The 23361-nt window shown below is 44.2% G+C and overlaps 1 long non-coding RNA gene and 2 pseudogenes across 1 annotated transcript; 1 reads left to right on the top strand and 2 right to left on the bottom strand.

Annotated features, from left to right (window-relative positions):
- Positions 1-13: 13 nt before the first annotated feature.
- Positions 14-710, bottom strand: LOC113648281 (annotated as a pseudogene).
- A 3925-nt stretch (positions 711-4635) lies between these two features.
- Positions 4636-6931, bottom strand: LOC113648246. Its single transcript, XR_003441863.2, has 3 exons — positions 6664-6931; positions 5029-5746; positions 4636-4881 (listed from the first exon to the last, which is right to left on the bottom strand). It is a non-coding gene; the product is annotated as an uncharacterized LOC113648246 (long non-coding RNA).
- Positions 6932-9483: 2552 nt separating this feature from the next.
- Positions 9484-10141, top strand: LOC113648280 (annotated as a pseudogene).
- The last annotated feature ends 13220 nt before the right edge of the window (positions 10142-23361 follow it).

Here is a 23361-nt window from a genome sequence, read left to right as displayed (position 1 = left end):
TGGGCATGCGGCAGAGGATTTCAATACACATGAATAGGTATTATTATAATTCCATACAGGTAATACTGGCCAGTGATGAAAGCTTCCAGAATAATTTTAAAAAACAGCTGAGTAAAGTAGCTCCACAGCAACCTGCCACTGATTCGGACTTTGCCGCCTTTGGTTATGTATTTTGGTGTCATGACTGAGTGGTTGGTTTTGCGCAGCTCTCTAAGCTTCCTGGTGGATGATGTGGACAGCGTGTCCTAGGTACAGCAGGGTTGGAGTGAACACGAAGATGATTTGCATGACCCAAAAGCGGACCTGGGAGATGGGGAACATCCAGTCGTAGCAGATGTTTGCACAACCCAGTGTATGAGTGTTGCAAACTAAATCAGATTGCTCGTCTCCCCATACATTCTCAACTCCTGCGCCCAGAACAAGGATCCTGAAGATGAAGAGGACGCTCATCCAGATCTTGCCAATGACAGTAGAGTGGGACTGCACCTTGTCCAGTAACGTGAAAGCAGAAATACAGAAATCCCCTTTTTACCATTGTAATTGATACTGATGATCAGACTTACTCTAGAAGAAGAGGAAATATTCTTATTATATTTAAGAAGAAATGAACCAAGTATTATTTTATTTCACAACTTCTTACTATATACCTTCTTACTTACTATATGTGGATTGTCCACCAGTACCTATATCATACTAGCAATATACTGCATGGTAGCTATTTTTTCAGAAGGAAAATTAAAAGCTGTAATTAAATTGAATGAAATCAGACTGAATAATTTCCCAAAAATCATAGAAATCGTAGGAAAATTAAAGCATCACATTGACCACAATTAAAGACTATCAGTTAATATAATCTTTTTAAGTGGGTCCTAAATTTGGTGAATTCTTTTTAAAAATGAGTTCTAATTAGAGCTGTAACGATCAGATCATTTTATTGACATTAAAATGCAACCTATTTACAGATTTAATAATATTTGGGCAAGTCGTGGCCTAATGGCTAGAGAGTCTGACTCGTAATCCTAAGGTTGCGGGTTCGAGTCTCGGGCCGGCCACGACTGAGGTGCCCTTGAGCAAGGCACCGAACCCCCCAACTGCTCCCCGGGCGCCGCAGCATAAATGGCTGCCCACTACTCTGGGTGTGTGTTCACGGTGTGTGTGTTCACTGCTGTGTGTGCACTTTGGATGGGTTAAATGCAGAAAACGAATTCTGAGTATGGGTCACCTTACTTAGCCGTATGTCACATCACTTTCACTATTTACAGCCGACAACACTGGCGTCTCTTCAAGGTGGTCCAAGGCCAAAATAATAAACAAAAATTTCTAATAGTTAAATACCTATCCTTACCTAAAGCAAAGAAAAAAAAATACAGGGGAACTTCCCTAACTCCCTACCAAAACACACAGGAGAAAAAGGAAGACACTCCCAAAGAAAAAAGGCAGACACCCCTACTGCCAGTGAAACAATGAACAATTTTACCGTGACGTCAATAAGTCAATACCAGAAGTCCTACACCTAAAAACTTCATTAATTAGTTTTAACCTTTCTCTTTCATATTTTTTTTACATTTTTACATTTTCTTAAAACATGTTCTATGGTTTCTGGCATCCACTCCCACATGAGCAGGAACCCACAAAAATGTTATCAATCTTACTTTGCTGATTCTTAATAAACTTGCAAGTATCTCATATATAAAGTCTTGTCTTGATGATTTTAGTCCACTTGCAAGACTCGATAATGCTGCATAAGAATCAGAACAGATTACAACTAAGCTTGGTTTTACTTCCTCTATCCACTGGAGGGCTACCACCATAGCAATTAATTTTGTTGCATAGACAGATACATGATCAGTTATTCTTTTTTTTAATACTAGTTTGAAATTGTGGAATATATACTGCAGCAGCAGTTCTACCAGAGATAGGGTCTTTCGAACCATCTGTGTATATGTGTAACCATGATGAATAACTCTGGTCTACATACTGTTGTGCAATGATGTTCGTAGGGGTATCTTCCTCATTCTTCATTTTAACTTGTATTTGAAAATCTACATTAGGCATTGGAAAAAACCATGGTGGGATTTTGGATACTATCACAGTTGGACTTACATCACAGTCAGCAATACCAACTACTTCTGCTTCTTTTTAGCAATCCATCCAAAGCTTTTAATATTTTTATTTCCATGCTCCCAGCATTCTTCAATCACCCCTTTTACTGGATGAGACTCTTTATGTCCTTTCAAATTCACCCAATAGTTCATTCTCATTTTATACCTACGAAGGTGTAAAGGAGCTTCCCCTACCTCCACCTGCATAGCTGCAATGGGAGATGTTTTAAAAGCCCCACAACATATTCTTAAAGCTTGATTCTGCATTGTTTCAATCTTTTTCAGAATAGATTCAGATGCCAATCCAAAAATAATACCTCTATAACCTAAACTTGGTCTGATTAAGGAACAGTAAATTATTTTCAAGGATAATCTACAAGCTCCCCATTCTACCCCGGATAAACATCTTAAAATGTTTACTCCTTTTTTACATTTATTAATCAACTTTTTAGCATGAGTAGCAAACGTCAATCTAGATTCTATCCACACACCAAGATATTTAACTACCAGGCCTTGCTCCAGTTCCTGATTGTATAACTTTAACTTAACTTCTGGTACTTTTTCCCTTTTGTAAAACATATAACTTGGGTTTTAGCCACTGATAATCTAAAACTCCAATTATTTGCCCATACCTCCACTTTATCTACAGCCTTTTGTAGTCCTTGAGTCACACATGCAATATTACGTCCTCTTTTCCATATTGCCCCATCATCTGCAAATAATGCTTTTCCAATGTCACTCGTAATATTGCAAAAAAATATCATTAATCATAATATTAAAAAATACTAGGCTGCATACACTTCCTTGGGGAATTCCATTATCTATCTTGTAAGTCTTTGAATACGCTCTCGGTGTGCCGCTCGTGACGAGGGCCGTAATAAACACCACAGCAATCACCTTCCTCCAATTCCCATGCATTTAAGTTTGATGAAAAGTCCTTCTTTCCAAAGCATATCATATGCCTTCTCGATATCAAATAAAACCCCTACCAATACTTCTTAATTTGCTTGAGCTTTTCTAATATCTGCTACTAAACTTAAAACAGCATCCATAGTATTCCGAAATGCTCTAAATCCACTATGATCCACTCCCCCTAGTGCCATCTTCAATTCATACATAGTAAATTCTGCATCCATAGCCTCACAAGAAGGACTTCTTTTCATCATTAAATCTGGATATTTATTTTTGTTCTGAATTCTACTCTATTTAACATCCTCCGATACATTATTATCACTATGGACTTTAACAAAAACTTTAGCTAACATTTCAGCTTTTTCATTATCTGTCACTGCTATACTTCCTTCATCATTTTTTAAAACAGGTAAAGTTTGGTTTCTATAAATTTCTCCCATTTTCCTAATTGATCCCCAGACTTCACTTACATCAATATCCTCTCCTAAAGTTGTACACCAATCACCAAGCTTCTCTTACTATTCTTCTTACTTCAGCTTGAGCTTTCTTATACTTAATAAAATCTTCAAATAATTTAGACGTTTTATTTTTTCGAAATGCTTTATTCCTATTCCTTTATGCCTAAGCCTTTATTCTTATTTTAGTGTGGTCTGTTTCAATTTATATTGACTTGGTCTTTTCCTTTTTTTCTGAGGTTAGGCTTCGCCCCACACACCTGCGGCCATTCATAATCGACGTGCAGGGTGGAGACAAAAGAGGAGAGTAACGTGCGAAGAGGTGGCTGAGTTTGCACTTGTGATCGCGAAGGGAAGCTTTATTGAAGCAGTGAAGCTTTCAACCCAATTGTATCAGACAAAGGTTCATTACTCGAAGCTTTTCAAATCAGAGCTCGATGAGGACCTCTGCTGGTGAAAGCGCTATCACAGAAAGTTCCACAACCAAACAACGTATTAATTTTAGAAGCAAAAATTAATGAATTGACAAATTAAGGATAGATTAATAAATAAATGTATCAATATAGTAAATACATGACCAAAGCATGTTCCATTGCATACGCATGGTAGCTCTAAACAAAAATGTAATAAAGATAACTTTTTGTATGGTGAATGTGGACATTCTGACTGTTTTTAGAAAAAAATCAATTTCATGAATGTTGAAGTTACATAAGTGCAGACACACTTTGACACGAATATAAATCTGCCTTACAGACTTCTGTACTGAGGCTAGATGGATGCTTTGTACTTTATTCATTCATTCATTCATTTTCTATTGCTTACCTACTAACTACTTGGGTCACGGGGAGCCTGTCATGGGGCATCAAGGCAGGATACACTCTGGACGGAGTGCCAACCCATCGCAAGGCACACACACACTCTCATTCACTCATGCAATCACACACTACGGACAATTTTCCAGAGATCTGTGTGCTTTATGTCATGTTTTATTAACAATCAGCAGTCAGCAATCAGGTGTCCAAAGAAATGCATACATAGTGATTTGAAATAAATGTTGCTATAAACTTGGGGGAATTAATTGTAGTGATTTATGAGCAACTTGTGGTTAGATTTTTATTTAGGAACAAGATTTTCTCCACAGTGCTGGGCCTGAGCTTGTTTCTCTTCTTGCTGACCACTTTACCAGCCTTAGAAAATACCCGTTCACAGGGCACAGAAGAGGCAGGAGAACACAAAAAGCCCAGGGCCAGCATGTATAAATGGGGGTAAATGTGCTTGTGCCAATACTGAAGTGGATTTTCAGAGCGGGGGATGTTGGGTTCACTGAGATAGTGCTGAACCTCAATGGTTGCATTGGCAGTGGCACTCTTCACCTTTCTTGTTTCCATCACCCGTTGATCACAGTCCTGTCCCTGAAAAGTGGAAAAATTCACAAGATTTTATATGTGCAGTAAAATACAATGGGGCCAGTATAGACTTTGAGTCCTACCTGAGGTGCCTGCAGCTACTGTAAAGGTTTCCCCATGCTCTGGTATGGGGTCAGATGCTATTTCCCTTACCTTTGTTAGTCATGAGGTCCAGTTCCTGGGTTGCTGTGAGGTGAACTTCACGAGCTGCACTGGTGAATGAGGAATACCATGGCCGATAGTTTTCAGGCTTATCATCAAATAGGTAAAGTCCTGAACTAACAAGGTCTCCTCTGGCTAAATACTGTGCCAGAGACTCTACCTGATGTGGAGTGCTAGATGGAGGGATGTATTGAGGGACATAAGGCTTAACAGGTACATTCATGATGGGGCTGGTCCTCCCAACTTCGGACTTAATCACACCTTCAGACAGATTAGATAGGTTTGTTGCAGGTAAGTGCATACCGTCAGCTTTTTGAGACTTTGGCTTATGTTTGATAGATTGAGCATGTGAGGTATCTTTCGCAGCTAAACTCAATGTTACAAAGCTGTTATTTGAGCCAGCTTGAAATGGAGGAGTCTGAGAATGATCCTTGACTCTTAGTTTTCTCCCTTTTCCGATTCACAACTTTTCCACCATTCATTCCCTCCTGCACTCATCTTCCATTTCCGGATTACTACCAGAGCTACCGTCATTTCCTGCCATCAGTGCTCCGGTCACAGTCCAGTGTTGCCAAAACGCCTAACACCCCCTCCTCCTCCTTCTTCTTCTGCTGCTGCTGCTGCTTCCTCTTTATATAGTCGATTAGTTATGATGTCATCAACATGGGGGCAGGCTAGGGCAGGCTGGAAACTCTGGCCTGGAATCAACCTGCACACAGACATGTACAAGAATACAATATACTACACCCTTTTCACGAGTTGTAACCCCCCCTCCCACCTAAGTGTAAACCTAATACTAGTTCACAATCAACAAAAGAAAAAAAACAACAAATTGCAACATCAACCCCGTGATAATGCATCAGCCAACACATTCTGGCTGCCCTTTTTATGCTCAATCACTAAATTAAAACCTTGCATGATCAGGGACCAGCGCATTAGCCTCTGGTTCGAATTACACATTCGATTTAAGAACACCAGTGGGTTGTGGTCAGCAAAGACTTGTATCAGCGTGGGGCTATCATTAAGATAAATTTCAAAATGTTGAATCACTAACAATAATGCAAGTGTTTCTTTTTCAACTGTAGTTAAGCTGGTGTTTTAGAAACTTCTTTGAAAAATAACAAACTGGAAGTTCCATCCCAAAATCATCATCTTGCAGGAGCACTGATCCTGCACCTGAGCCACTAGCATCAACTTCCAACTTAAAAGGTTTTTTCAAGTCTGAAGCAGACAGAACTGGTGGGCTAGTCAGGAAAAGTTTAACAGACTCAAAGACAGACTGACATTCTGGAGTCCACTTGAACAACACATCCTTACATAGTAAGTTAGTCAAGGGTAAAACCACATCAGAGAAGATTTTACAAAAACATCGGTAGTAACCAGCTATACCTAAAAACCGACGTAGCTCACGCCTTGTCTTAGGAGCTGGGAACATACATATAGCCTGAACTTTGGCACTTAATGCTTGACCTCCCCTTGTCCTACCTGCTTACCTAAATAGGAGACAACTCCTTTACCAAACTCACATTTATCCAAGTTCAGAACTAAGGACGCGTTTGAGAGGCGAGTAAAAACGAGTTCTAAGTGGTTAAGATGTTGCTTCCAAGTATCTGAAAAGACAACCACCTCATCCAAGTATGCTGCACAGTTCGGAACATCCCCCAACACTCTATTCATCAGCCTCTGGAAGGTTGCTGGGGCATTATGGAGGCCAAACTCCATAACAGTTTACTGGAGGAAATTATCAGGTGTAGCAGAGGCAGAGATCTCAGCTGCACGAGGGGTAAGAGGAACTTGCCAATAACCCTTAAGAAGGTCTGTTGCGTTTCATTACGTAATTGTGTATGTTTTGGGATATCTTTGTAGTGTTTTCTTCTCTCTTGATTTTTCTCTCTTTTTTCTCTCTGCTAAGCAGCGCTTCAAATCATCCACAGCTGATACCAATTAGCAGCAGCATGGCTTACCTGCGATACAGCGTGCCACAGATATAAAACAGCAGAGACACAGCTAACAGAGAGTTTTTCCTTATCCACTATCCCAGCACCATGGTTGTTGTATTTGCTATTAAGCAATTGGTGAAATGTAAACATAAAGTGTGGTTACAAAGACATACTTTTAATGTGTGAGTCTGGTGCTCTCTCCTGATGCCTTGGTTGTTTAGGCTTAATTATTCAGACATTTGTATATAATTTATATTCATTGGCTTTTGTTGAGCCCTGAACAATAAACTCAATTTAAGAATATTTTATTTTGGTTCTGTGTTCTTTCAAATCATGGTGTGAAATAGAGGGGATTTGTGTGAATCTTTATGAGTGTTGTTGACTGTAAAAATTATTTATATCTGTAAATACACTTAACTAGAAATCCTACTTTGTGTTGTTTCTTTTGGTATTTATAAAGGTATCCAATCACTGACTCCCGAGCTATAACTCTGTGCAGCCCAACCCTAGACTGGGTTGGAACACTTGTTGCATTTTAAATTAATATGTCAATAAAATGGTCTGATCGTTACAGCTCTAATTAGAACTCATTTTTAAAAAGAATTCACCAAATTTAGGACCCACTTAATAATATTATATTAACTGATAAAGACTGTTATTGTGCTCATTATGATGCTTTCATTTTCCTATGATTTTTGGGAAAGAATTCAGTCTGATTCCATTCAATTTAATGAATTTTTTAAAATTTTCCTTCTGAAAAAATAGCTACAATAGCTACCATGCAGTATATTGCTAGTATGCAGAGGTGGCAAAAGTACACACATCCTTTACTCAAATAGAAGTACAGATACTCATTTTTTAAAAGACTCCAGTAAAAGTAGAAATAGTGACTACACTCTTTTACTTAAGTTAAAGTAAAGAAGTATGGGCTCTGACATGTACTTAAGTAAAAAGACGCCGATACTACTACCTTTTTAGTGTCATGCTGGTAACTGGACATCATGTTTTTATATATATAATAATATATAATGTGTGTGTATATGTATATATGATTTTGGAGTGTGCTGATGGATATTTGTGTTCATCAGCCACAAGAGTGTTACGAAAGGCACTGATGTAGGGTGGAGTCAGCGTTCACATTCATCCCAAAGGTGTTCAGTAGGGATGAGATCAGAAAACAACCACATATAGCAGGAAAGGTCAGGTGACCCAATACTTTTGGAAATATAATGTATACCAAATGTATCACCAAGGCCATATCCCAAACTGTAGGGAGATTCCAGCTCTGTCCTTGAAAACAACTCAAAATTATTGTGATGTTTTACAAATAACAAAATTAATGTTAATTAAATTAAGCACTTCGTCTTTTTTGGGTTGACACCAGGGGCGGTTCTAGGATTTCATCTTTAGGGGGCTTAGCCCTCAGTGAGAATTTAAAACAAGAAGAGTTCTATATTATATATTATATGACTACTCTGGTAATAAGAATAGTGAAATTTCACCACTTTTGGTTGCGTCTTTGCATCTTTCCGGCAATTAACGTTATAGATAAACACCTCCAGCTCTGACTTCGCGTGCACGCTGCACGTACCTGTGCTTTTCCATTCAAACAAAGCAGACAGCTGAAGACGCACTTTTGAAAGACTACAACACACACGCGTGTAAAAGCAAATTTAAAAAAAAAAATCGCTCTTGGCTCAAACTGATAAATAATTTTCTTTCCCATCGACAACAAGTCCTGCATTTTAACGTCATTTTTATTGTTTATTTATGAAAGTAAAAATTATAGTTATAGGGTGGCTGAGATTACAGACAGGGGGCTGAAGACACCCTAAAAAAAGTCTAGACCCGCCCCTGGTTGACACAATTCGCAACGCATTCGCCAGGAATTCTTTTTGACGCAGATTATTTCAAACATCTCCCTCATATATCGCCATGTGTGTTCAGGAATGTCCTCGTTGTTAATTATTTTAACATCGGTGACTCCCTCTGAATTAACATTAGCCATTCCTTTTGTAGGCGTGCTGCTCATTGTTAGCTCCGCTATCCTTAGTCTATGTCTGATAGCCAGTAAATAATACAGTACACCAGTCACATGGTGAAAAAGCCGCACAATGATAGGATGAAAGGCTGGAAACAGCGCTCAATGAGAAGAAATAATACTAAAAGTAACGAGTCCATTTTGAAAATGTAAGAAGTAAAAAGTACAGATATTTGTGTAAAAATGTAATGAGTAAAAGTGAAAAGTTGTCCGAAAAATAAATAGTGGAGTAAAGTACTGATACCAGAAAAATGTACTTAAGTACAGTAACGTAGTATTTTTACTCCGTTTCTTCCCACCTCTGCTAGTATGATATAGGTACTTGTGGACAATCCACATATAGTAATCAAGAAAGTATATAGTAAGAAGAAGTTGTAAAATAAAATAATGCTTGGTTCATTTCTTCTTAGAATATGAATATTTCCTCTTCTTCTAGAGTAAATCTGATCATCAGTATCAATTACAATGGTAAACTGGGGATTTCTGTCCACTTTACTGGACAAGTCCCACTCTACTGTCATTGGCAAGATCTGGATGAGCATCCTCTTATCTTCAGGATCCTCATTCTGGCTGCAGGAGTTGAGAATGTATGGGGAGACGAGCAATCTGATTTTGTTTGCAACACTAATACACCGGGTTGTGCGAACATCTGCTATGACTGGATGTTCCCAATCTCCCAAGTCTGCTTTTAGGTCATGCAAATCATCTTCGTGTCCACTCCAACCCTGCTGTACCTAGGACATGCTGTTCACATCATCCACAAGGCGAACAAGCTTAGACAGCTGCACAAAACCAACCACTCGGTCATGACACCAAAATACATTGTATTAACCTATAATGTATCAAGTTGTGGAGCTACTTGACTCAGCTGTTTTTTAAAACTATTCTAGAAGTAGCTTTCATCACTGGGCAGTATTAACCGTATGGAATTACAATGATACCTAGATTCATGTGTATTGCCATCCTCTGCCGCATGCCCACAGAGTGCTTCGTGTCCAGACCCACAGAGAAGACCCTCTTTAACATCTTGATGCTTGTGGTTGCATGTGTTTCTCTGGCCTTAAATGTACTAGAAGTGTGCTATTTGCTACCATACACAACCCAATCTGCCCCAATTGGCTGAAATTAGCCAGGAAGCTGCAGAGAGCATTAAGCAAAACGGTTTGAACGGAGATTTGGAGAAGCGCTGTTCATAGAGGAGACATAGAGCTGCTGAAGAAATACATCTGAAAAATGACATACATACACTCTATAAAACCCATTTTAGATGTATTTGGAAACTCGGCATTGGGTGTGATGTACTATGGCAGCATGGCTTGTTTAAATATAACAAGATATGGGAAAGATGTTAACCACGGTGTGATGGGTTTATTTGTTTAACCCAACGTTTGGGCAGAAACTGACTAGATGGCTAGTTTTTATAGTTACAGTGTTTTTAATTTTTAGCAGAAGCAGCATGTAGCAGCGTATTTGGAGCTCTTGCTTCTTCCAAGCTTTTAGCCATCCTTGAATTTTGGTTTTGTGTTATGCCATACGGAAGCGGGGGCCACTGAACCTGCATTAACGACGACAGTGTGGGCTCGCTGATAGCCTTAGCCACCGTGTAGGCACGTATGGTTGTGTTGTGTTGCAGTTAGATTGTAGCGTCTATGGTCATATAAAGCGGTGTTTGAACTGTTTGAGCATCGCATTTGTTTGCTTTTATTTAGTATTTTTTCATTTCCGATTTATCTTGAGTTAATATTCTAACTACTTACCTTTGATATCTTTATTTATTTGCTCTCCAGCTGCCCGCTGCTAGCCGGTTAGCATCACTAGCGTGTTAGCCCGGTTCCACTAGTACACATTACACTCTGACTCCCTACCTTTTACAAAGGGCGAACACATCCGCAATACATCTTAAACCTAGAATAATCGATCAATATATGTTTTGATATCCATCCATCCATCCATCTTCTACCGCTTATCCAGGGCCGGGTCGCGGGGGCAGCAGTCTAAGCAGGGATGCCCAGACTTCCCTCTCCCCAGACACTTCCAACTCTTTCGGGGGAATACCGAGGCGTTCCCAGGCCAGCCGAGAAACATAGTCCCTCCAGTGTGTCCTAGGTCTTCCCCGGGGCCTCCTCCCGGTTGGACATGCCCGGAACACCTCCCCAGGGAGGCGTCCAGGAGGCATCCGAAACAGATGCCAGACTCCTCTCTATGTGGAAGAGCAGCGGCTCTACTCTGAGCTCCTCCTGAGTGTTCGAGCTCCTCACCCTATCTCTAAGGGAGCGCCCGGCCACCCTGCGGAGGAAACTCATTTCGGGCCGCCTGTATCTGGGATGACCATAGGTGAGGGTAGGAACGTAGATCGACTGGTAAATAGAGAGCTTCGGCTCAGCTCTTTCTTCACCACAACAGATTGGTATATCGACCGCATCACTGCAGAAGATACACCAATCCGCCTGTCGATCTCCCGCTCCATCCTTCCCTCACTCGTAAACGAGACCCCAAGATACTTAAACTTCTCCACTTGAGGCAGGAGCTCTCCACCAACCTGAAGGGGGCAAGCCACCCTTTTCTGACTGAGAACCATGCCCTCGGACTTGGAGGTGCTGATTCTCATCCCCGCCGCTTCACACTCGGCTGCAAACCGTCCCAGTGCACACTGAAGGTCCTGGTTTGAGGAAGCCAGCAGGACAACATCATCTGCAAAAAGCAGAGACGAAATCCTGTGGTCCCCAAACCGGACTCCCTCCGGCCCCATACTGCACCTAGAAATCCTGTCCATATAAGTAATGAACAGGACCGGTGACAAAGGGCAGCCCTGCCGGAGTCCAACATGCACCGGGAACAAGTCTGACTTACTGCCGGCAATGCGAACCAAACTCCTTCTCTGGTCATATAGGGACCGGACAGCCCTTAACAGAGGGCCCCGGACCCCATACTTCCAGAGCACCCTCCACAGGTCACCATGAGAGACACAGTCGAAAGCCTTCTCCAGATCCACAAAACACATGTGAACTGGTTGGGCAAACTCCCATGAACCCTCCAGCAACATGGCGAGGGTATAGAGATGGTCCAGTGTTCCACGACCGGGACGCAACCCGCATTGTTCCTCCTGAATCCGAGGTTCGACTATCGACTGAATTCTCCTCTCCAGTACCCTGGCATAGACTTTTCCAGGGAGGCTGAGGAGTGTGATCCCCCTATAGTTGGAACACACCCTCTAGTCCACCTTCTTAAACAGAAGGACCACCACCCCAGTCTGCCAGTCCAGAGGCACTGTCCCCAACCTCCACGCGATGTTGCAGAGGCGTGTCAACCAAGACAGCCCCACAACATCCAGAGACTTGAGATACTCAGGGTGGATCTCATCCACCCCCGGGGCCTTGCCACTGAGGAGCTTCTCAACTACCTCAGTGACCTCAGCTTGGGGAATCGACGAGTCCACAACTGAGCCCCCGCCCTCTGTTTCCTCAGTGGAAGACATGTTGGTGGGGTTGAGGAGAACCTCGAAGTATTCCTACCACTGTCCGAGGATGTCCTCAGTCGAAGTCAGCAGATTCCCACTCCAGGGCACTGCTTCCCCCTCCTGAGGCACCGGACGGTTTGCCAGAATTTCTTCGAGGCCAACCGATAGTCCTTCTCCATGGCCTCACCGAACTCCTCCCAGACCCGAGTTTTTACCTCCGTAACCACCAGGGCTGAAGCTCGCTTGGCCCTTCGGTACCTATCAGCTGCCTCCGGAGTCCCCCGAGCCAACCAGGCTCAATAGGACTCCTTCTTCAGCTTGACGGCTTCCCTTACTTCCGGGGTCCACCATCGGGTTCGGGGATTGCCACCATGACAGGCACCAGAGACCTTACGGCCACAGCTCAGAGCAGCCGCGTCGACAATGGAGGTGGAGAACATGGTCCACTCGGACTCAGTGTCTCCAACCTCCCTCAGGATCTGGTTGAAGCTCTGCCGGAGGTGGGAGTTGAAGATCTCTCTGACTCTGTCAAACGTTCCCAGCAGACCCTGACAGTATGTTTGGGTCTGCCAAGTCTGTCCAACTTCCTCCCCCACCATTGGATCCAACTCACCACCAGGTGGTGTTCAGTTGACAGCTCCGCACCTCTCTTTACCCGAGTGTCCAAGACATACGGCCGGAGGTCAGATGAAACAACCACAAAGTCGATCATCGACTTCCGACCTAGGGTGGCCTGGTGCCATGTGTACTGATGGACACACTTATGCTTGAACATGGTGTTTGTTATGGACAAACTGTGACTAGCACAGAAGTCCAATAACAGAACACCACTCGGGTTCAGGTCGGGGGGGCCGTTCCTCCCAATCACGCCCCTCCAGGTGTCACTGTCACTGCCCACGTGAGCGTTGAAGTCCCCCAGTAGAACGAAGGAGTCCCCGGTCGGAGCACTTTCCAGCACCCCTTCCAGACACGCCAAGAAGGTCGGGTACTCTACACTGCCATTTGGCCCGTAAGCACAAATAAGCGTGAGAGACCTATCCCCGACCCGAAGGTGCATTCAAACGACCCTCTCGTTCACCGGGGTGAACTCCAACTATGAGCAAGCCCAAACCAGCCCGCTGCCTCTCACCATGCGCAACTCCAGAGTAGTAGAGAGTCCAGCCTCTCTCAAGGAGTTGGATTCCAGAGCCCAAGCTGTGTGTGGAGGTTAGCCCAACTATATCTAGTCGGTATCTCTCAACCTCCCGCACCAGTTCAGGCTCCTTCCCCACCAGCGAGGTGACATTCCATGTCCCTAGTGCCAGATTCCGTGTCTGGGGATTGGGTCGCCAAGGCCCCCGCCTTCGACTGCCATGATCTCTGTTGTACTTGCTCTATAACATCATGTCAGTTATGCCTCTGCCTTTGAGTGCAGGTGAGGACACGTTCGAGCTGCACTCGGTGGAACTGGAGCTGGAGGCCATCCGTGACCTACAGGTGAAGCAGGCCGAGCTGCGGGAGCGGAAAGCCGCGCTGGAAGCTCCCCGGTCGGTCGCTCACCTGTCTCAGGTAAACTCCCGACATGTAATTACTACTCCCTGCACCTCCACTCCGTGTGTTTTTCTATCCAGGCCCAAAGCACCCAGGAAATGGCCTGGCCAGGTGCTGTTCACTCCGGCACCAGGCCACCGCGGATCCTGGGTGCAGCTGCAGAGTACGTGCACTGGGCCCCGATCGAGGACCTCTCCCCCTCCACCACCGCCGGTCTTCGAGACCCCCTCTCGGAACCGCTTCGCCCCCCTTCGCGAGACGGACCGCGACATCATCGGAGACTCCATCATCCGCCAGGTCCATGCTACTGTGTCGAAATGTAAGGCTCTGCTTACCTGGTGCTCGTGTTCTCGATGTTGCTGCGCAGGTACCTACAGTAGGGTCGTGAGCAGAAACGTCGGAGCTGTGGTTCTTCATGCCGGCTCGAACGACACCAGCCTGAGGCAGTCAGAGATCCTAAAGAGGGACTTCAACACCCCGGTGGAGACGGTTCGCACCACAGCGCCCACAACAAGCATCATTGTGTCCGGACCGCTTCCAACATATCAGTGAGGAATTGAAAGGTTCAGTAGACTTTTCACTTTAAATGAATGGCTTCAGTCATGGTGTCAGGCTCAGAATCTACTCTTTATTGATAACTGGAATGTTTTCTGGAAGTGTCCTTGGCTGTTCCGTGCTGACGGCCTGCACCCCAGCAGAGTTGGAGCAGAGATCCTCTCAGAGCACATCTCCATGGTGCTACACACCTTCTGACTGATAAACTATGCTTTAAATTTTAATTTCAATAGCCATGCTTCACCTCAACACATTGACACAAATGCACACATAGCTCACCCTATAGAAACTGTGTCTGTTCCCCAAGCAGTGAGATCAAAAATAAATACTTGAGAAGTTCTCAAAATAATCTTACTGTAATTAGACCAGAAAAATGCTAAAGAAACAAACAAAAACAGTTCCTAAAGTTAGGGCTTCTGAACATTAGATCGCTTGCACCCAAAGCACATATTGTAAATGAAATCATCTCTGAAAATAGCCTTACTGCACTCTCCCTTACCGAAACTTCACACCTTCCGTTTATGTCTAAAATACTTGAAAAGGTTGTGTCTGTTCAACTGAACTCCTTCGTACAGGAAAACAATATCCTTGAAAAGTTTCAGTCAGGTTTCAGGCATGGCATAGAAACTTGTGAAAGTCACAAACGACTTGTTCTTAGCTTCGGACCAAGACTGTATGTCACTATTATTTCTACTTGACCTTAGTGCTGCATTCGACACTATAGATCACAACATTCTCCTAGATCACTTACAAAATTCAACAGGAATTCATGGACAGGCTTTAAGTTGGTTTAGATCCTACCTGTCTGACCGATACCATTTTGTTGAATTAAATGGTGAATCCTGAGACATTTACAGATGCACCAGCTCCAGTTGTACTCTATGATACCAAGAGGAGATCTGAACTCCATGTGATCTTTACACCAATTCAACATTTTCTTCCTTACCAGTTTAAGGGAGTTTTTCCTTGCCACTGCTGCCTGAGTCACCTCAGACATGCTCATTGGGGTTAAATGCATATACATACATACATACATACATACATACATACATACATACATACATACATACATACATACACATTGTCCACTATATATATCTTGAATTTACTACTGTAAATTAGTAGTAAAATAGAATTTACTACTGTATATTAATTCTCTATATTTTTCCTTATGTTTACCTTCTGTTCTATGTTTATGTTCTGTAAAGCTGCTTTGAGACAAAGCCGATTGTAAAAAGTGCTATACAAATAAACTTGAATTGAATTGAATTGCATCAGCACAAAAGTAGCTTCATGCAGCACTTTTTATTTATTTACTACAAAAGCAGTCTAATTCGAGTTAAATACAGTAATTTAGTGTCTATTTTAAAATCGTAGAATAAGCTACGAGCTTAAAAAACACAAGACTAACATTAATCTAACTTCAGTACTAGCCGGTAATACCTCTGTGATCCTTTTATAAATATCTAGATGCAATATAGCGGTAAACTTGTTAACTTAATATTAACATATTAAATCTGTGTCGTTTATTACCGCAAAGCCAAATTCTGACATTTTCACCTCGAATAACATTAGAATCCTTTTTTTGCCAGTAGTGTAACATGCCATGCAGACAAGCAGTGTTAAAAGCGTTATTGCTTTCGTAACATAGCCAATTTATAAGTTAACTTACATTTCTTGCAGTCATTTCTTTTACTTGCAGATTTTTTTTGCAACGGTGAAAAATTCCAGAATTGTGATAATGAATTGGGGGCACGGTGGCTTAGTGGTTAGCACGTTCGCCTCACACCCCCGTTTTGTGTGTGTGTAGTTTGCAAGTTCTCCCCATGCCTCGGGGGTTTCCTCCGGGTACTCCGGTTTCCTCCCCTGGTCAAAAGACATGCATGGTAGGTTGATTGGCATCTCTGGAAAATTGTCCGTAGTGTGTGAGTGAATGAGTGAATGAGAGTGTGTGTGCTCTGCGATGGGTTGGCACTCCGTCCAGGGTGTATCCTGCCTCGATGCCCGATGACGCCTGAGGAGCACAGGCTCCTCGTGACCCGAGAAGTTTGGAAAAGCGGTAGAAAATTAATGAATGAATGATAATGAATGGCACAGTTAAGCTGACTGTACTCATACTCTTCCAGTCATTTATAAATTCATAGACTTTATAATACTGTGTGCATGATTTTCCTTGTATTTAAGTAATGCTAAAGCCTTTTAATGTGTAGTATAATAAATTCAGTTTAAATAAAAGCTATGCCTTGTCTTGTGTAATAAATCAGACAGTGTCAGGAGTTTATTGTGAAGTCTTTTAATTGCAAACAAAGTCAAATAACAATACAGAATCCCATTTTAGTTTTACATGAAAAAAAGGAGTAAAGTAAAAGTATTACAACAACAACAACAACAACAATAACAACAATAATAGAAAGAAAGTAAAAAAGAAAAAGAAAAGCAGCCTTTGTTTTGGAGGTAGTTTGGTCACAGAAATCTACACCAGGTTACGTATGTAACCCGGTTCCCTGAGAGGGGAACTCGACGCTGCGTCAGTGCTGACGCTATGGGAATGCCAATACCCACGCCGCCACGCACCAGTCGATGACTGCGCCAGAGGCCGTGAGAGAGCAAGAGCAGACTGGGAACAGCACATCATAGGCCCCGCAGTACCTGGGACCCTGGAGTGGGGTCCAAGTCCAGGTCATAGAATCTGATAAAGGTGTGCGGAGAGGACCATCCTGCCACAGCACAAATATCTTCAATGGGGACACCCCTGGCCAAGGCACTGGATGAGGCAATACCCCTAGTGGAGTTGGCTCTGATGCCAAGAGGTGAGGCATGACTGCGCACCACATAGGCCTGAGTAATGGCCTCCACCACCCAGTGCGCCAGGCGCTGTTTGGAAACTGGATTACTCCTATTCCGGCCCCCAAAACAGACAAAAAGGGCAGAGGAGTTACGCCACGAGCTAGAGCGGTGGATGTAAGTCCTCAGGGCCCTTACCGGGCAAAGCAAGTGCAGCCTCTCCTGCTCCGCCGACTCATGGGGCGGGGGACAGTAGGCCTGCAGGATGATTGGACATCCCGCCATCCTGGGCACCTTAGGGACATATCCTGGCCTGGGGTGCAGGATAGCCTTGGACATACCGGGGGCAAACTCTAGGCAGGCGGGGGCGATCGACAAAGCCTGCAAATCCCCGACTCTCCTGAGAGAGGCCAAGGCAAGAAGCAGAGCCGACTTCAGAGTCAGAAACTTCTCAGAGGCTGACTCCAAGGGCTCAAAGGGGGCTTCCAGCAGCCCCTCCAGGACCACGGAGAGGTCCCAGGAAGGAAGGCGTGGCCTAGAGGAAGGCCTCAGCCGCCAGACACCACGCAGAAAGTGAGAGACCAAAGGGTGCCTACCCAAGGAGGCCCCAAGGACAGGTTCGTGGTTCGCAGCAACTGCGGCCACGTACACCTTTAGAGTAGACGGGGACAGGCCCTGAGAAAAGCAAGACTGCAGGAACTCCAGCACTGTACCAACCGGGCAGTGAACTGGATCCTGAGAGTGCTCGTCACACCAGAGGCGGAAAAGCCTCCACTTCAGAGCATACAGTTTCCTAGTGGAGGGAGCCCTAGCATTCAGCAGAGTCTCTGTCACCTCAGTTGAGAGGCCTGCGTCTAGGAGCTGGTCCCCCTCAGGGGCCAGACCCAAAGCTTCCACATCTCGGGGCGGGGATTGCCCCCTGCGCCAGAGAGAGGAGATCCCTCCTGACGGGAACCTCCCATGGAGTGCCGTTCAGGAGGGAGACTAGGTCCGTGAACCAAACCCGAGAGGGCCAACGAGGGGCAACTAGAGAAGGTTGACCAGGTTGTGGCGCACTCTGGCTAGGACTTGCGGGAGCAGAGCTACCGGGGGAAAGGCGTACAGACGGAGCCTCGGCCACGTCCATACTAGGGCATCCAGGCCCAATGGGGCCGGGTGAGAGAGGGAGAACCACAGCGGACAGTGGGTCGACTCCTCTGAGGCGAACAAATCCACTTCCGCCCGGCCGAAAATCTGCCAGATTCGCTTCACCACGTGAGGGTGAAGACGCCACTCCCCGGGCCTCAGCATCTGCCTCGACAGGAAGTCTGCCTCCCGATTTACACGCCCTGGGATAAAAACCGCTCTTAGCGAAAGAAACCTGGTCTCTGCCCAGAGCAGAATCTGCCACGCCAACCTGAACAGGGGGCGTGAACGCAGACCGCCCTGATGGTTCATATAGGACACCACTGCGGTGCTGTCTGTTCGCACTAGGACATGACAGCCCTCCAGGTGCGGGAGAAAGTGTTGCAACGCTAGGAACACAGCCCTCATCTCCAGGCAATTTATGTGCCATGAGAGACAGGGGCTCTCCCATAGACCCTGGGCCGGGCGGCCATCTAAGGCTGCGCCCCAGCCCGAAAGCGAGGCGTGTGTCGAAAGAGTCCTGCGACAGTGACACGCCCCTAGAATGGGACCCAAGGCCAAGAACCGGGGTCTTTTCCACATAAGGAGGGTACGAAGCCCACGGCGCGTAACCCGTATAACCCTGAGGGGATGCCTGCGAGGATGAAAGCCCGCCCCTTGAGGCAGAGCTGGAATGGCCTCATGTGAAGCAGACCCAAAGGAATAACGTTGGCTGCTGCTGACATGAGTCCGAGCACCCTCTGTGCCTCGGCAACAGAGAGGCTGCGGCCTAGCCGAATAGCTTTCACCGCTGACAAGATGGAGGCCACCCGGGTGGGAGACAGATGTGCCCGCATCGTGGTGGAGTCCCAAACCACCCCCAGAAAGGTGGTTCTCTGAGAAGGAGAAAGCACACACTTTCCTGGGTTCAGCCTGAGTCCTACAGACCTCATGTGGGCAAGCACAGCATCTCGATGCCTGGCTGCCATAGCCTCCGACTGGGCAAGAATGAGCCAGTCGTCCAGGTAGTTCAGTACACGGATGCCCTGGAGACACAATGGTGCCAGGGCAGCATCTATGCACTTCGTGAACGTGCGTGGTGAAAGGGCTAGGCCAAAAGGAAGGACACGATACTGGTACGCTTCGCCCCCGAAAGCGAACCTGAGGAACGTCCTGTGCTCCGGCAGAATGCTTATGTGGAAATAAGCATCCTTGAGGTCGATCGTGACAAACCAGTCCTCGGATCTGATCTGGGACACGATCATCTTGAGCGTGAGCATCTTGAACTTGTAAGTCTTCAGAGTACAGTTCAGAGCCCGCAGGTCCAGAATCGGACGCAGCCCCCCGTCCTTCTTGGGAACAACAAAATATCGGCTGTAAAAGCCGGAGTCCCGCTCTGGGAGGGGAACATGCTCTATGGCCCCTTTCTCCAGAAGTGAGAGGAGTTCCTCCCGGAGGAACGCCGCCTGGTGCCCGCCCACATTTGTGGGCAACACACCCAGGAAACACGGAGGATGGGAGGAAAACTGGATCCTGTACCCCCTTTCCACAGTATTCAGGACCCACTGAGACACCCCTGGCAGAAGTTTCCACGCTGCCAGGCTGCCTGACAGTGGCGTCAAACTTGTGCAGACCTCCCGGGCGCCCTGAAACAGCGCACCGGCAGGCGTGAACCCGGGAAGATCTGCACAAGAAAGGGGAGCCGACACAGGCCCCACTGCCCCCCGAAACGACAAAGGCGGCGGGGCTGGCAGTAGGGGGAGCGTCTCTGAATAGGGCGCTCCCAGGAGCCCCTGCCCTCGGGCATCAGGACTCCTTCGTGGCCCGCTTGGCTGTGAGGACAGACCTAAGGTCCTCTCTCACCGGACGGGTCCGGGTCCGGGCATGTGAACCGGCCTTCCTAGTTTTAGACGGGGGGCTCGGGCCGCCACACTAGCTCTCATAGCGTCAGCACTGACGCAGCATCGAGTTCCCTCGAAAGGGAACCAGGATATGTTTATAAATCTCAGAAACAGCACCTTTTCATTGTGATTTATACGTAAGCAAACCTTCCCAGTGTTGGAGAGGTGGAGCTGAGGGAAAGCCAGGAAAACATTTTTGAACAAAATGCCTAACTTGAAAATATCTAAAGAGGTGGCTGGCAGGTAGCCCATACAATGACGACAAATTAGCAAAACTGTGAAAAAATCCCTCTGAGTATAAGTCAAGAAGACAGTGTATACCTTTGCTATACCACACTGAGAAAAAAGAATCCAGACATGAAGGTGGAAAAAGATGATTGCTACATAACAGACCTAAAGGAGAAGCAGTTACAAACTTAAAACTTTTCCTAATTGATACCAGATTTTTAGAGTATTAAACACAACAGATTTTTTAACATACAAAGAAATTTTAATTGGAAGAGAAGAGTATATAAGAGCAGGTATAGAGGATGAGGAAGAACATGACTGGGCTTCTAACTTACACCATGCTAAATGAGGTGACTCAACCCAGCACCATATCTTATGGGTGTGTGCTGCCCAGTAATAAAACTTAAAATTTGGTAGTGCCAGACCACCGCTAGACTTACATCTCTGGAGTAATGATTTACACACCCTGGGACATACCCCAGACCAAATGAAAACATTAATCATTTTATCTAATGAGTCAAAGAAATGTTTAGGTAAGAACAATCTGATTGTTAGAAATAAAAAAAAGAAATTTAGGCAGAACATTCATCTTTATAGCATTAATCTTCCCAATCAGAGACAAAGGCAGACTATTCCATTTCTGAAGGTCAGACTTCATTTTAGTTACGAGTGGAGTAAAGTTTGCAGAAAAAAGACCTGAAAATGTACGTGTCACATTAATACCAAGATATCTAAATCCAGCGAGACTATTTTGAAGGGCATGTCCAGATGTTTAAGTTGCAAAGCAGTTGTGTTGGTTGGATAACATTCACTCTTCTGAAAATTTAATTTATATCCAGAAAAGGAGCTGAATGTGTCAAGAGTGGACAAGATACCAGGCAGACCAGATACAGGGTCTGATACATATGTGGCGGGAGCGGTGTGGAGTGTTAGGTGGTACGAATGAGAACTGTACAGCTTATCACACACAAACACAAGTTTATCTATTTGTAACCAATTCGACTATGTAACCTGGGAGGGTTAAACCCAGGAAATAGCAGAAAACCCCAGTGTTTGTTATCAGAACACACAAGTTCGATTCTCTTATAAATAAGTGTAGGCAAGAAACGTGGGCATCATATAAAAAAAGTACAATGTTTATTGAATACTTGCAATTAAAATAAAAACTCACTTAAAATATACTCAATCCTAAAGAGCCCTTACTAACAGCTCAAACCAACATTGCAAAAACAACAAAAAAGAAAAGATGTCTTCACTGTTAAGAAGGTCCAGTGACAGACAAATACACAAATAACGACAATCAAATGAAAGAAATAATAAACAACCACTTTACGCAACTTCTAAACAGACAAAACCAAATATCACAATTAAATACAGGGCTGGGGTTATCCACCGAGGCGATCACCAGGGTTAGTTATCCAACCACTCACTTCCACACACACACACACACCTCACCGTGAACTCAGACCACACTCTCGTATACTTCAAGAATGTCGCACAGCACACGTTGGAACAGCACCACCACCAAAAGGTCTTTCACCCGTGGGACCCCCAGCTACTGAAAGAAATCAAAACCAAAATAAATACATATAAAACAGAAACTGAATAAATAAAAAGCAAATAGAAGTCACAATTCTTTTTTTAAAGGATTTTAAGGTATATCACAAAGATCCGGAGAGAGAAAAGTGGAGTATGGATTATTTAAAGGTATACAAAGGTTAAGAAAAAGAAGATGTGTTCCTTTGCCTGGAATTTTAACTGTTTAAAATGATTTATGTGCCAAATCAAAGCATGATGTTGACTCTCAACTGGCTGGGAAATTAATTTAATGGGAGTCAAGATCATAAGGCATGTGTAACAGCCTCTCACTGTCATTTTGTTTGAGACTATGTCATGAACCACTGCTGCCACTAGTGGAAAAAGAAACATGGCTTTAATTTTCTCAAGCTGGTAAAAAATAAACTCTTAAAAGTAAGGAAATTTTGACAAGTGACTCACTTTCTCCAACGTTTATCTAGCAAGCTCAGAGTTTATTAAATAGTTTGTTTGCTGGAGTTTTTTCCGTATAAATACAATGGATTAAAAAATTATTGACTTCATTTTTGTTACTGTACGTAGTAATAACTGACATTATATCCATTATTTACATTTACAGCATTTGGCAGACTCTCTTATCCAGAGTGACATTCAATGTGCTTTTAAGTCTCTATCACTGAATACATTAACTCTGGTTCACTAGGTTACAGCCTTAAGATACCATGAGCCTAAAACACTGTTCAAAGATATTTTTATTATTTTTTTTAAATACACACATACAACAAATAGGGAAAAAAGTGCTAGTTCAAGTATTTCATGAAGAAGTAGGTCTAAATCTGTCGTTTGAAGATATACAGTGACTCAGCTGTACCGGACATATAGGGGAGGTTCATTCCACCACTTCTGTGCCAGAACAGAGAAGAGTTTTGATGTATACCTACTTCTTACCCTGAGAGATGGTGGGACCAGTTAAGCCAGGGGTTCTCAACCTTTTGCAAGCTGGGCCCCCCCAAAGCAGGTCCCCCCCCCCCCCCCCCCGAAAGCTTTGAAGGTACGATGAAGCATACCTGCAGCTTTTTTTGCAACTGGTGGTGTGTGGGTTGGCTTATTGGTCCTCACAAGAAATTTATCCATTTTTGTTATGTGTTTTCTATATTAAAGTTTAGGCAATATATACTGTGTGTGTGGCTATGTTGAGAGTGTAATAGATAGTGTTGTGAATAACAAAAATGAACATTAAACATTCTG

The sequence above is a fragment of the Tachysurus fulvidraco genome, chromosome 16, assembly GCF_022655615.1.
Source record: "Tachysurus fulvidraco isolate hzauxx_2018 chromosome 16, HZAU_PFXX_2.0, whole genome shotgun sequence".
NCBI classification, from domain to species: Eukaryota; Metazoa; Chordata; class Actinopteri; order Siluriformes; family Bagridae; genus Tachysurus; species Tachysurus fulvidraco.
This window is presented reverse-complemented; position numbering and strand designations above follow the sequence as displayed.